We start from the raw sequence: 12,940 nt of genomic DNA, 5'->3' as shown, positions 1-12,940 counted from the left end.
ACCCATGACATGGCTGTCCCTATGCTGGCCAGACTCATGACCTGGCTCTCCCTGTGCTGGTCAGACCCATGACCCGACTCTCGATAAGTTTGGCCAGACCCATCGCCCAGCTCTCCCTATGCTGGCCAGACTCATGAACCAGCTCTCCCTATGCTGGCCAGACCCATGACCGGACCCTCCCTAAGTCTGGTAAACCCATGACATGGCTGTTCCTATGCTGGCCAGACCCATGGCCTAGCTCTCCCTATGCTGGCCAGACACTTGGCCCGGCTGTCCCTATGCTGGCTTGCTCACCGGAAAGTACAAACAGCCTGACCAGCCCATGCCCGGAGTAGCCCACTCCGTAGCTTAGCTCACTAGCTCCACCTACCCACCTGTTCACCCTCACCCGTGCAGCTCCTCGCATTGACAACTATTCATTCAACCATTACTTAGTCACGCACCACATCCATTCCCACCCCCTACCTGTGCACCGCATGTGTCCTCTGCCCACTTCTAAACTGGTTACTCCCCTCTCCTCCCGCCACCCACCCGTGCCTTGTCCCCTGCACAACTTTCCATCCTTCTCAGCTCTGACCTCTACCGGCGGGTCACTTCCTCCTGTGCCCACCTGAGCACTACCCTGGCTCTCTGCCTGTGCCCGTCTGCCTTTCTACCTGCCCATCTCCTGCCCACTCGCCTCAGCGCATTCCCAAGGTTTTCCAAAACGGACCTGAACTTCACGGTGTGGTATTAACAGAGCATCACACAACCCAAAGGCTTACGCTGCATGTAACTGCATGCAACTGCATGGAACTGCACTGCACTACATGCAATGGTACTGCATGCAACTGCACTGCATGTAACTGCACTGCACTACATGCAATGGTACTGCATGCAACTGTACTGCATGCAACTGCTCTGCCTCTGCATGTAACTGCACGTAACTACACTACATGTAACTACACTGCATGTAACTGTGCTGCATGTAACTGCACTGCACTGAAAGTAACAGTCAAATGTAACTGCGCTGCACTGCTCTGCATGTGACTGTGCTGCATGCAACTGTGCTGCGTGTAACTGCACTTCATGTAACTGCGCCGCATGTAACTGCACGTAACTACACTACATGTAACTACACTGCATGTAACTGTGCTGCATGTAACTGCACTGCACTGAAAGTAACAGTCAAATGTAACTGTGCTGCATGTAACTGCGCTGCACTGCTCTACATGTGACTGTGCTGCATGCACGGCACGGCACTGCGCTGCGTGTAACTGCACTGCAAGTAACTGTACTGCAAGAAGCTTCCCCCCATATAACTGCCCTGCATGTAACTGTACTGCATGAAACGACGCTGTTTGCAACTGCATTGCACTGCATGTAACTGTGCCGCATGTAACTGCGCTGTATGTAGCTGCACTGCAGACCACATGTAACAGCAGTGCATTGAATGCAACTGCGCCGCACTTGATTGCACTGCATCATACATGTAAGTGACAGACAGGTGAACTGGAAGGAGGCGCAGAAACCGGGGCCCCAGAGAGCAAACACCAGCGCAGCAAGAAAGTCTCAGGTACAAAGGGCGCGCTCTGCTTGTCCCGGAAGAGATGGCATCGCCTCAGGAGTAGAAAGGAGGAGCGCAGGGAAACAGTAAACGCAGGGCCGAGTGCCCGCTCACCTCTCACACTTGTGCTTTTGAGTCCAGCTGCTCGGGCTACCTTGCGTCAGTAATGCTCCACCTTTCAGCAGCGCCTGCCCAGGGTGCCCGCTGTCACCACTAAATAGCAAGGGTCACTCCTCTCATCAGTGCCCTCTTTCCAGCACTTCCTGCCGAGGACTCCCGCTGTCAGCACTGTACTGTCGGGGCACTCTCCTTCAGCAGCGCGTGCCCAGGGCTCCCCCTCTTTGCAGTTCTTCAGGACTCCCGCTGTCAGCACTGTACTGTCGGGGCACTCTCCTTCAGCAGCGCGTGCCCAGGGCTCCCCCTTTTATGTAGTTCTTCTTCAGGACTCCCGCTGTCAGCACGGCACTGTCGGGGCACTCTCCTTCAGCAGCGCGTGCCCAGGGCTCCCCCTTTTATGTAGTTCTTCTTCAGGACTCCCGCTGTCAGCACTGCACTGGGGGACTCTCCTTCAGCAGCGCGTGCCCCGGGTTCCCCCTTTTTGCCGTTCTTCAGGACTCCCGCTGTCAGCACTGCACTGACGGGGCACTCTCCTTCAGCAGCGCGTGCCCAGGGCTCCCCCTTTTTTTGCAGTTCTTCTGGACTCCCGCTGTTCGCGCTGCAGTGCCGGGAGATTATCCTGTCATTTCACTGCTGCCCATTCACCCTCCTCCTTCCTTCAGCAGTGAGTGTCCAGTGCGCCTCCTTTCATCACTGCCCGTTCAGTGCCCTCCTTCGGGACTGCAGCTCTCCTGTCAGTCGCCCCATCCCAGCCCCCCCCCCCTCAGCTTCTCACTCTTTCCACCTCCCGGTCTCCACCTCCCAGCCTCTTCCACCCTCCTCCTCAGGAGCGGTGCCAGGGTGGGAGGGTCCAGGCAGCCTCGCCCTCTGTGCACACTCAGGTACATTCATGCACACAGGTATAATGTGTCCATGTCCCCTCGGCCCGCCGCAGGTCAGGTTTCACCAAAGACCCAGAGCTGGTGCTGCTGGCACCAAAGTGGCAGACATGAAAAGGTTATTGTGTTTATTCGGCTGTTCCCAAGGACAAAATGTCACACAGTGAAAAGGTTTATTTACCACGTGACTGCCCTCAGCTCAGGGGAGCTGAAGCTCCCGTCAAGGAGTGCTGTGCAAGACGCTAGCCCTGTCGGATCATGCACCTGTGAGAAGGGGTGCACAAGAGGTGTGAAATACGGGGATGGTGGCGTGCACTGAAGAGGTAATGTGGGTGACAGGCACTCTTACTAGAGAGAGTATGTGCGGAAGGAATCAGTGCGACAGACAGGTAGTATGTGTGACTTATGCTGGAGTACTGGAGAGGTAATGAGACTGACAGGCACTCTTACTAGAGAGAGTATGTGCGGAAGACATCAGTGCGACAGACAGGTAGTATCTGTGACTTATGCTGGAGTACTGGAGAGGTAATGAGACTGACAGGCACTCTTACTAGAGAGAGTATGTGCGGAAGGCATCAGTGCGACAGACAGGTAGTATGTGTGACTCATGCTGGAGTACTGGAGAGGTAATGAGACTGACAGGCACTCTTACTAGAGAGAGTATGTGCGGAAGACATCAGTGCGACAGACAGGTAGTATGTATGACTTATGCTGGAGTACTGGAGAGGTAATGAGACTGACAGGCACTCTTACTAGAGAGAGTATGTGCGGAAGGCATCAGTGCGACAGACAGGTAGTATGTATGACTTATGCTGGAGTACTGGAGAGGTAATGTGGGTGACAGGCACTCTTACTAGAGAGAGTATGTGCGGAAGGCATCAGTGCGACAGACAGGTAGTATGTATGACTTATGCTGGAGTACTAAAGAGGTAATGTGGGTGACAGGCACTCTTACTAGAGAGAGTATGTGCGGAAGGAATCAGTGCGACAGACAGGTAGTATGTGTGACTTATGCTGGAGTACTAAAGAGGTAATGTGGGTGACAGGCACTCTTACTAGAGAGAGTATGTGCGGAAGGCATCAGTACGACAGACAGGTAGTATGTGTGACTTATGCTGGAGTACTGGAGAGGTAATGTGGGTGACAGGCACTCTTACTAGAGAGAGTATGTGTGGAAGGAATCAGTGCGACAGACAGGTAGTATGTGTGACTTATGCTGGAGTACTGGAGAGGTAATGTGGGTGACAGGCACTCTTACTAGAGAGAGTATGTGCGGAAGGCATCAGTGCGACAGACAGGTAGTATGTGTGACTTATGCTGGAGTACTGGAGAGGTAATGTGGGTGACAGGCACTCTTACTAGAGAGAGTATGTGCGGAAGGCATCAGTGCGACAGACAGGTAGTATGTGTGACTAACGCTGGAGTACTGGAGAGGTAATGTGGGTGACAGGCACTCTTACTAGAGAGAGTATGTGCGGAAGGAATCAGTGCGACAGACAGGTAGTATGTGTGACTTATGCTGGAGTACTGGAGAGGTAATGTGGGTGACAGGCACTCTTACTAGAGAGAGTATGTGCGGAAGGCATCAGTGCGACAGACAGGTAGTATCTGTGACTTATGCTGGAGTACTGGAGAGGTAATGAGACTGACAGGCACTCTTACTAGAGAGAGTATGTGCGGAAGGAATCAGTGCGACAGACAGGTAGTATGTGTGACTAACGCTGGAGTACTGGAGAGGTAATGTGGGTGACAGGCACTCTCACTAGAGAGAGTATGTGCGGAAGGCATCAGTGCGACAGACAGGCAGTATGTGTGACTTATGCTGGAGTACTGGAGAGGTAATGTGGGTGACAGGCACTCTTACTAGAGAGAGTATGTGCGGAAGGCATCAGTGCGACAGATGTGTGACTTATGCTTGAGAGGTAATGTGATTGACAGGCACTCCTGCGCCAGAGAGGTAATGTGCAGTACTTCGTCGTTCTGAAAGAGGAAAATGCCTTTAAGGATTGGTTTTATGCGGGGGGGTGGTCTAACCGCTCTGCAAGATGGCCGCTTGCTGAGCACGCTCTGCCGGCCGAGCTATAATCCTCTCACTATCCGGGACACAGGAGAGCCATCCCCACTTGAAAACTACGCCGGGGCATTGCCTGCGGGGAGGTGCGGTGGAGAAACCTTTCCCAGCTGCCATATCTGGGCTAGGGCCGCGGGGGAGCCTGGCGGGCGACTGCATTCCTGTCACACCGCGAGTTTCGATCCTGGGAGGCGGCGTGGACAAGGCCTGCCGTTGGAGGTCGGGCGGGGGACTCGCTGAGGCGTCCCACCATTTGCATAACGGAGAGACAGCTTCGGGCGGTTGTCCCGCACCACTGATGATGCGCAGTCTCCCGCATCACCCGGCCGGCCCTTCGGACTGAGACAGGGCTTGGCCTCCATCTTGAGTGAGGACCCTATGTGTGCGGGGCCCCATCTGGAGAGAGCATAGGTGCTGCCGCGGCCCGTTGCCTTGCGGGAGTGGGCAGGTTGTGGCGGTTTCCATATTGCTGAGGATTCCTTGTGCAAGTTGAGACTGATGAGGGCGCAGCGGCCTCAGACGAGGTCTGCAATTGCCTCGGTCATGCGGGACATGGACCCACGTGGATGCTGCCTTGCCACGAGAGATCCTGCCCTACATACCTGGCCCGCAGTGGTGGATTCAACGTGAGAGCAGGAGGTGAGGAGCCAAGTGTGGATATGTGCGGCCGCCGGGGTCTGATCACTGTGAATGACATGGTCGAGACTGGCGTGTCGGCTGCTGGGCCGCTCGTGGAACGGCAGTAATGATATAGAACCCTGTGTGGTTCAGCGGTGGATGGGCCTGCTTGAGCATTTAATGAGCTGATCCTGGACAATATCAGGTCTCAACATTGGCACGAGTCACGCATGTGCACTACCGGCTGGGCCCTGAGTTGAGAGGAGTGGGCATGTGCCAGGCTGGGCCTTGTTTTCAAGCATTTTCAAACCACGCTGAGGGCATACTGAGCTCATGCCTGCTGATCCTGGCGTTTTCCTTGCAGAGGCCCATACGATTTCACACGCTATCATGGGCAAACACGATGCTAAACAACCCAAACTGACTTTTGAAAATTAAAGGCTAACTAGGCTGATGGAATCTGAATTTGAAGGAAGCGCAGACCGGCCGCTGGGAGAACAGTCAGACGACCAGGGCGAGGACCTCCGATCACTACTCTTGGAAATGCGTTCAAGCCTGAAAACCAGAGACACCAAACTAGACGTACTCACCTCGCAACTGGATCAAGTGAAAAACACAGGTAGATACGCACGAGTTATGTCTGGACTAGTTAAAAAACTGCAGCACCTACAATCACGAATTCCAGGTTGAGACAAAAGAGCAGCTATTGGAAATGGCTAAGGTACTCAGCCTAATCAGGGCAAAGAATGATGATTTGGAAGCCAGATCTCGTCGCAACAATCTCCGAATTACGGGATCCCCGAGACGTCAGCCGTTTCCAAAATGGAGACCTATGTTGACCAGCTGCTATGTGAACTATTCAGCCCTGATTTATCTGTGGTCTTTGCGGTCGAAAGAGCCCACCGTACGCTGGGCCCCAGGCCACCGATTGGAGCCACACCCAGGCCTATACTAGCTCGGATACTGAATTATCAGGATCGGGACGACATCTTGAGACTTGCCAGAGAGCGGGGAACTATCAATCACAAAGGGAACAACATATCGTTCTATCCAGACTTCACTCCGGCGGTGCAGGCGGCCCGCAGAGAGTTTCTACCTGCAAAACGTATCCTGCTCCAAGCGAAGATTCCTTATGCCCTAATATACCCGGCTAAGTTGAAGGTAACCTATGATGGCACAGTGCATCACTTCACAGACGCCAAGCCGCCATGAAGTTCGCCAAACATGTAAGAGGGAAGAAGGGCAGTGGGAAATCTGCGGATGGGCATAACTCAGAGGCTGGGCTGAGTGACAATGATTGATTCCCTGACATACAAGCGACTAGATGGATTTGATTCTGCTGTGCTCACCAATACCCTTAGACTATGAGGCGCAGAACGTGGGTACTCCGGGAGGAGTAGACACTGCATGCACTAAAACCAGCTGGTTTGCAGATAACTTTTTTCATTGCGTAAACACTATCTAATGGCTCTCCCACACTTGTCTGGGCCATCCCGTCCTCGGGTAGGGTAGTATGCCGGCGACCCCACGCCCCCGGGGAGAGTTCCCAGATTACGCTTCTGTTCCATTTCAGAAGCAAATGTTGAGTTTGATTTCTAGGGAGGGCAATTGTACACAACCTGATTGGGGGGTTGGTTTGGGTGGGGACGGGAAATGTAGTTTCAGTCAGAGTGACAATGCAGTGCTACGGATATATTAGGAGTCGTCATGGAATACATGAGGTTCACACGCGGGTCCCATATGGGGCTGGAGGCACAACTCAAGTTACCACAAAGCGGCAGCGTTTATTGGAGGTGAGACTCTAAACACTCACGACATGGCATCCATTAGGACGCAACCAAGACTACCATGTCATCCTTTAATCTATTAACTTGGAACATTTGGGGTCTGAACGACCATAGAAAAACCAGACTGGTTCATGCATATCTACTTAGACACCACATAGATGTATGTTTCTTACAAGAGACGCACTTAAATAGCACTTCCCCTTCTAAGCTGCAACATAGACGCTGGGGCACATTTACTCCTCCATCTACTCAAACTATGCACAAGGGGTGGCAGGGACTGGATTGGAAGATGTCTGAATCTCATGCAGATCCAGATGGACGTTATGTGATTTTGCTTGGGGTGCTTGCCGGGGTGGCTGTTAGGCTCACAGCAGTATACGGGCCCAATACAGACAGCCCAGAGTTCTTCCAGCTGGTGTGGGCCAAGATTAAATCCACAGGGTGTGACACTATAATATGGGGGGGGGGGTTCATACAGTGCTCAATGATGCTATTGATAGAAAGGGGTCGTCTCACATGCTGCATCTTAATTCCAGTACCACCTTAAATGCTATAATGTCAGATAATAATCTCGCTGATATCTGGCGGAGACGCAACCCAAACATGACAGAAGGCACCTGTATCTCAGTTCATCAAAGCGCCTGGTCGAGATTATATTTTTGGTTAGTATCACGTGACGTGGAGGAGTGGGCACTAGTTGTTGCTCATATTCCTAGAACACTCTCAGACCACGCTCCCTGCCTCTTACGGTTGCTCTTGCCCAACTAGCCACACAGAATGTTCAGTTGGAGACTTCCCCCCAACGGCTTGCTAGATGAGGCCTTCAAAGAGGAAATACGTGGGGACATTGAGGAATACGTTTCACTAAACACTGGCTCAGTTACATCTCAGGCTTCCCTGTGGGAAGCCTTCAAGGTGGTCATCAGAGGAAAATGTATAGCGCGTCAAGCTGGGGTTCTTTAGGCAATAAGAGGTACACTGGCCTCCCTCGAGGCCCGCATAGGGGACTCGAATCACAGTACTTCACCACAAATTCTCCTGCATTCCTAGCTTCAACACAAGACGTACTTGCAGAATTTGAGGAGGAAGCACAGCGGGAGGTGAAATTCATGGGCAAACACACGCAAGCTAAACAGCATGGCCAGGGAGACAGTCCAGGTAGAACTCTTGCGAACATGCTCAGGACGCCTTGCTCCACTGCATACATCCCCAGGATATTGTAGATCACTTCACACAATTTTTGAAAGCTATACATGGCCACACACCGAACCGTACCTGAAGTTCTTCAGTCATTTTTGGAATCCCTAGAGCTGCTTTGGCTAGGGAAGGGATACAGGGAGTACCTTCATGTACCATTCTCAAAAGAATATATAGTCCAAGTTATACGCAGCCTACCACTAGATAAGGCCCTGGGCCTGACGGTCTAACCACCACGTTTTACAAGGCATACGTGACAGAACTCGCCCACATTTATTAGCAGTTTATGAAGAGGCTCGGATCTTGGGCATCCTAGACTCTTACAGACCACTCTCATGAATAAATGTAGATGTCAAAATCCTTGCCAAGCTGATTGTGAGTAGACTACAGCCATTACTCCCATTGATTGCCCGCCCAGATCAGTTGGGATTCATCCCAGTGAGATCAACCTCCGCACCTTTTTTTACAGTATTACTGTATCTGCATCCCTTCTCTCAGGCGGTTGCGGTACTTCTCGACGCCACAAAAGCGTTTGACACGCTGGAGTGGACATATCTATTTGCAATACTAGCAAGAATGGGGTTCAGCCCTTTATATCTGGGTCTGATACGACTGCTATACACGGAGCCGTCTGCAAGAATCCGCATGAATGGCATGGTCTTGCAGCCTTTCCCCATCACTCAGGGAACGAGGCAAGGCTGTCCCCTCTCTCCTCTCCTTTTCGCCATCGCGATGAAACCGCTGACGGCAAGGTTGAGACAACATCATGCCACCAAAGGGTTGGGATTTAGCACAAGAGGTCTCTTGGTCTTGCTCTATGCGGACGATATTACCCTTTATATTACTGATCCAGCCGTGAACCCCGCCCGCATTCTCCGAGAATTGATAACATTCGGAGGGTTGTCCAGCATAGCTATAAATTAGGCCAAGTCCACTCTCTTCCCGCTCACGGACAACACAATCCCATTCCCTGTTGAGCACCCCCTCCAGTGGGCAGATGGCCCGGTGAAATATTTGGGGATTTGGCTCAGGAGGGATAAACAGGAGATTTGGAACCTGAACTTTGGGCGGGAAATTGCATCGTTGGAGGGAAAAGTGAATGCTTGGGCTAAGTTGCCCCTTCCCCAAATTCCTGTATCTATTTTTAAATATCCTGGTTCCCCTCACACAGGCGTTCTTCTAAACAATTCACACTTTATTAATATCCATTGTGTGGGCGGGGCGACAGGCACGGATATTGTGGGAACTTCTGAAACTGCTGTTGACTCAGGGAGGGATGGGCGCCCCTGACATGCCGCTGTATGCCTACTGCGCTCAGGCTCAATTCCTGCATTAATGGGTGCACCCCACCACGTTCCAGCCGCACACGGCGATCGTGCTGGATGTTGTGGCGCCGGTCCCTCTGCAGGTGGCAATCTATCAACTCTATAAATGGCCACGAGACGGTATAGACACGGGTGAAACCCTGCGCTGGGCGTGGGACAGGCTATGAGACAGAGCCTAGCTGCAAATACTCCATGCCCCTTCTGTCCCTCTAGAGCACAATCCCATGATCCCCGCAATGGAGGAGGTAGCAAGTAGGTTGGTAGCCAAGACTCTGGAACTACGTACATTTGCGTTTCTCTACCCTGAGGATGACTTTAGACCCTCGCCAACAATACCGGAGGGAGAGTTCGGGAACGTCTCAATACTCTTTCTCTATTACAAACTTCGGGAGACGTGCAGGCAGAAACAGGTCACTTTCCCTGCCCCTCCACCTACTTTAACGGCCCACAGGCTTATAACATGCCTATATAGTAAGAGACATAGAATTCAGAACAAATCAAAACATTCACCCTTAGTCAAGAGATCTGGGTTAAATCCATCATTTGTTTGCTCACCATGCCACCCCAGTTTAGACCTGGCCATATGCAAATCAGTCTTGACCCTGTGCTTCATGGGAACAGTCCAGCCCAAACTGCCAAGCCAGGTCCTCCCTGGAACGAAAACAAGCATCCTAGGACCGGTTTCGGGGATTCACCCCTTTTCAGCCAGGATAGCTTGATTCCAGTGGTACAGTGAGCCCAGGACACACCTCTTGGCATACCTGGCGTAATTAGGGCGAGAAAGCAAAAGACACAGAATTGATGGACGGAATGCAGAACAAATCAAAACATTCACCCCCAGTCAAGAGATATGGGTTAAATCCATCATTCTTTTGCTCACCATGCCACCCCAGTTTAGACCTGGCCATATGCAAATCAGTCTTGATCCTGTTCCTCATGGGAACAGTCCAGCCCGAACTGCCAAGCCAGGTCCTCCCTGGAACTGGAATGGCATGGCGAGCAAAAAAACGATGGATTTAGGCCCAGATCTCTATACTGGGGTGAATGTATGACATTGTTCTGCATTCTGTCCATCAATAGTTCTTTTTATATAGTAATATGCAGAACACTGCCCGCTTGATAAGGCCGAAGTCCCTCCAGAACTGGAACTCGGAGCTGCAAACTCAGATAACGGAGGACCAATGGGTTTTCTGCTGTAACCAGCTCATGGCGCTGTCCCCCAATTACAAATTAAGATTAGTTAATTTTAAATACATCCATCGCTTTTACAGAACCCCAGTTCAGCTCCATTGCATGGGAATCAGAGTAGACGATAGCTGCTGGAGATGCGGCTACACACCAGTTACCTTCATGCACATGGTGTGGAGCTGCCCCCTCTGGCCACCTACTGGACCGACATCTTCAGTACAATACATGACATAATAGACACATCGCCTGAGCCGCTTATCGGCTTACCGGGATACGTGAAAAACACAGAGGCAGCAACTCACAGGCTGCATGCCATGTTGTTGCTGCTAGCTAAGCGCAGGGTAGCTATGTTCTGGGGGAAGAGGCAAGCGCCCACAGTTGCCGCCTGGATGCACGACGTCACATTCAGCCATACACAACTTCCGGGAGCTGGTGACGTCTATTTCTAGACCGAAACACATTTGGGGCCATATGTAGGTGGGCTAATACCGGTCGGTAACGGATGAAAATCTGTAAATTTTCCGTTACCGACCGGTATTTAGCCCTTTGAGATGTAGGAGGCTGGATTGAAGAATTCGGTAATTTACCGAATCGGTATTTTAAGAAATCGGTAAACTACCGAATCGGTAAATTACAGAATCCTTAAATCCTATGTAGGGAGCACTCAAGTGAGTGCATTTTTTGGTTTAAGGATTCGTTATTTACCACCAACTACAAGTTGATGGTAAATACTGAATACCTTTTCAAAAGCAATTTTGTGCTTTTTTAAAATTGCCATGTGGCAGACATACATGCCCTTAGGGCATGTATGTGTGCCACATGTGCACACATGCACGATTCAGGGGTGCAACAGGGTGTCAATGTGACACGCTGCCACCCTTGAATATGCTCCCCCTATTACCGATTTGGTATTTACCAAATCGGTAATAGTGAATGGCTTCCCATTCATTGCTATGGGCCTCCAGGCCCATAGGAATGAATGGGAAGGTATGCCTTATTACCGATTCGGTAAATACCGAATCGGTAATAACGAATATTACCGAGTCGGTAAAATTTACAGATTTTTTTACCTACATTCTATTTACCGATTCTTAAATACCGAATCGGTAAAATTGGGTATTTAGGAATCGGTAAATAGACATTACCTACAAATGGCCCTTGGGCTCGGTTTCTGGGCTCGCTCGTTACAAGCTGTGAGTGATGACTCCCTGGAGCAGACTAGACTCGCAGGTTTACAATATAGGGATGTGAGGTTAGCGACCAGCTACATAGGGAAAAGACTGGGGCTGTACAACTGTTTGGGTGCTAGCCGCACACTGTAGGATAACCGGTCCGGTGCTCCCCCCTCTTACTGTAACATCCAGCCCACCAGTTAGGCTGGAATCCGCTCTAAACCAACAGCCTGCTACACCTCAGATACTATGATATACTCTGATTGTACTGTATGTCTGTGGTACTGTTACTTATATGTGTAACACAAGTGACATTGATTTGCTTCTCTAAGTGTCTTGTTGTAACTGTTGGTTGTTTTGGAAATGCCAATAAACACAATTTAAAAGAAAGGGATCGGTTTTATGCAGGAAGGTGTCCCATCCTGCACAGAAACAATCCTACCTGTAACGCAGGTACCCTTTATCTTGAAAGGGTGTCCGTGCTGGCGCTACGCAGTCCCAATTGCGCCAGCGCAGGGAGAGAGCTGAAGAGCGCCATATCTTAGTAGATACGGGCCCATATTTACAGACATTTTGCGCTGTTTGTGTCACAAAAGAGATGCAAATCAGCGCAAAATGTTTTTTTAAATTTACATTACAGCTCAAAACTTGTTTTGCACTGTAAAGCTGTGTGAAAGTAAGACAAAGCGGCGCAAATCATTGCTTCGCATTACTTTGCATCAAGGGAGTGTATCATGGGTGGTACTTGGGTGCTCTCTAGCAATCACCCACGGATTTGATCCAAAGTCTTGTCTACTAACATTAGTAAAAACCAAAGGAAATGATGGACGGAGTGTTGAACATTGCAAGCACTCACCCCCAGTCAACTGATCTGGGTTTAATCCATCACCGTTCTTTAGCCCACTCTGCCACCCCAGTTCAGACATGGCCATATGCAAATCATTCTGACCCTGTGCCTCATGGGAACAGTCCAGCCCGAACTGCCAAGCCATGTCTTCCCTGGGCCGGAAACAAGCTTCCTAGGACCGGTTTCTGGCATTT

The 12,940-nt window shown here is 50.9% G+C and overlaps 1 protein-coding gene across 1 annotated transcript in view; it reads right to left on the bottom strand.

Moving 5' to 3' along the window:
• The window catches only part of LOC146797319 (laminin subunit beta-1-like), a 398,209-nt gene extending 395,773 nt beyond the window's left edge, over positions 1-2,436 (bottom strand). The window contains exon 1 of the mRNA XM_085624319.1: positions 1,661-2,436. The gene's annotated coding sequence lies outside the window, so the exon portion shown is untranslated. The remainder of the gene's footprint in view (positions 1-1,660) is intronic.
• Positions 2,437-12,940: the final 10,504 nt, after the last annotated feature.

The sequence above is a fragment of the Triturus cristatus genome, chromosome 9 (genome assembly GCF_964204655.1).
Source record: "Triturus cristatus chromosome 9, aTriCri1.1, whole genome shotgun sequence".
In the NCBI taxonomy this organism is placed as follows: Eukaryota; Metazoa; Chordata; class Amphibia; order Caudata; family Salamandridae; genus Triturus; species Triturus cristatus.
This window is presented reverse-complemented; position numbering and strand designations above follow the sequence as displayed.